Source organism: Penaeus japonicus, unplaced genomic scaffold (genome assembly GCF_977035675.1).
Source record: "Penaeus japonicus unplaced genomic scaffold, GWHDUDI00000001_assembly GWHDUDI00000011, whole genome shotgun sequence".
NCBI lineage: Eukaryota > Metazoa > Arthropoda > Malacostraca > Decapoda > Penaeidae > Penaeus > Penaeus japonicus.
Window position 1 is genome coordinate 28,346,997 of NW_028234413.1, and position 2,500 is coordinate 28,349,496.

The 2,500-nt window shown below is 45.3% G+C and overlaps 1 protein-coding gene across 2 annotated transcripts in view; it reads right to left on the bottom strand.

Moving 5' to 3' along the window:
• The window catches only part of Asap (ArfGAP domain of ASAP), a 185,260-nt gene that overhangs the window by 97,871 nt on the left and 84,889 nt on the right, over positions 1-2,500 (bottom strand). The window lies entirely within an intron of this gene.

The window sequence follows — 2,500 nt, forward strand, 5'->3', positions numbered from 1 at the left end:
CCTCCCACCGGTCACCACCTGTCCGGAAGAACGCCATAAAACACAAGCTTGTGGTCACTCCGTTGTACTCCGCTGCCCGCCTCTCTTAGGTATAATCAACTTCCTACACAAGGGGCCAATCTGAATGAGCCCCCGACAAATAGGCCCTGTACGACATGCATGTACTTATCCGCACGAACGTTGGCATACAACCGGTAGCGTGATGAAGATCTACAAAAGGGTTGCGTTTCTGCAATTCCTTACACTTGCGTGACTGGAGCCAGCGAGCCTGTGGTCCAGCAGTCGACGTCAACAATGGTCCAGCGGTCACCGGACACTCGCCACACCTAGAGAGTACCCATGACATAGTTACGATCCTGTACGATGCAGTCTTCGTGGCGTTAGTCAATATATTTTGACACGATGAGTACGAGGTTTCAATCCTAGTGTGTTTCTTCGCTGAATAAGAGGTTTCAATTCGAGTGTGTTTCTTCGATGGGCACGAGGCTTCAATTCGAGTGCGTTTCTTCGATAAGTACGAGTACTTCTTAGATGAGTATGAGATTTCAGTTTTAGTGTGTTTCTTCAATGGGTACGAGGCTTCAAACCGAGTGTGTTTGTTTCTTCGATGAGTGCGAGGTTTCAATTCAAGTGCATTTCTTCGATGGGTACGAGGCTTCAATTCGAGTGCGTTTCTTCGATAAATACGAGTATTTCTTAGATGAGTATGAGATTTCAGTTTTAGTGTGTTTCTTCAATGGGTACGAGGCTTCAAACCAAGTGTGTTTGTTTCTTCGATGAGTGCGAGGCTTCAATTCAAGTGTATTTCTTCGATGAGTGCGAGGCTTCAACTCTAGTATGTTTCTTCTGTCTTTGATGCTCAGAGAAAACTCGAATTGTTACACAACCTTTCATCTTAAAAAAAGAGGTATGTCCTCCCAGCGCTCCGAGCTCCTAAATACATAATTAATTCCATGTGAAATTTAATCATTCCTTTTTTGATCACATATTCCGTTGATCATCATAACCTTATTAAAGTTTCATAAAAGAAAAGGGAGGAAAATAAATCATTTTGCCCTAAATTTGTACCACGGTATACCTTCCCTGAAACTCAGCCAACAAAAAGTTTTCTCTTTCAGGACTTCTTGAGCCTTAATTAAAACGTCGCGAAGGGAAGTCTAATAGAAGACGCTTCTTCTAGTCCTCGGAGTTCCTTATCTTTACTCACACGACTTGATTCGCAAAACAGGGGGACGCTGTTCGTATCAGAGAGAGCTAAACTCATATGATATCAAGTGTTTTCCGATCATATTACCAGAAATACCTATTACAATCCTGCAGTTGCGAAATAAACAATGCTATTCACATTACGTTTTCCGGCAAACAGCGCACAAGGGAGTACTGTGTCTCGCTGCCTTCGCCAATCGCCTGCAACATATTTCCCAGCGGAGTCTTGCACAAATGAGTCAACTGTGCGTCGCTTGGTAGAGTCGTTGGCCGCGGGGAATATTTCATTAGCTAGGATCGCCACTTGGCTATCACGTATATCGGTCAATAACAATTACATCAGAGAAATGGGTTCTGCTGAGAAACACAACAGGTCGCACTTCGCAATCCCACGTTCATAAAAGATCAACTATTTCCTTCAGTCACGCGAATAAACGCGTAAGCTACGCTTACAAAGAAAAAAACCCTACAAATTAGACCATAACACATGAAACAAAAGTGCCCAAAACGCAAACACCCTTAAACCTTTCCACTCAGAATAATAAAAAAAAAACATGTGTCTTGGAAGAAGAAAAAAAACCCTTGTTGACTCAAGCACACACCTCAACCGCCATGAATGACTCGCAGAAAGCACGGAGGCTCGACAAGATAAGTGTGAGTGATGGATAAGGCGTCGTGTGCGAGGGAGGGCGTGGCCTGCGAGTCGACGCGGGAGCCACAGGGGAGTGAGTGTGCTTGTGCAGGATTGGGCCCCCGGTTCCCGCTCGCCCCCGCCCTCCTTCATAAAATTTGTCTTGGATCTTTAGGAGGAGAGTCGTAAATAATGATGATGATGATGATGATGATGATTAAAAAAAAAAAAAAATAAAACTTTCTACAAACTTGAAGTTATGTTTCGCCCCCAGCTTTCTAGCGTAAATACAAAATAAAATACGATGACACTAACTGATGCCAGATCTTGTCTCGACGAAAGACGCGTACATCTCAAGCCCGGGAGCTTGACATAGCCTGGCAGGTCCAGAGCGCCACGCATGCCAGGACAGACCCTGACGCATGCCAAGGCATAACGGGTCGAAAGCCGCCGCAGGGCAAAAGTGCCTCGCATACCGAAGCAGCGTGGCGTCACCGTGAGATATTGCAAAATGTGCAGCCTGATATTGCGTTAAAAGATCCTAGAGGCACAGACTACAATTCCGGCGTCGACCAGTGCACACACACGGGCCGCGCACACGCTACACATTTTTTTTCTTTATTTACTTTCTCCCTCGGCATAGTGAACCGGGAGGTACGACTG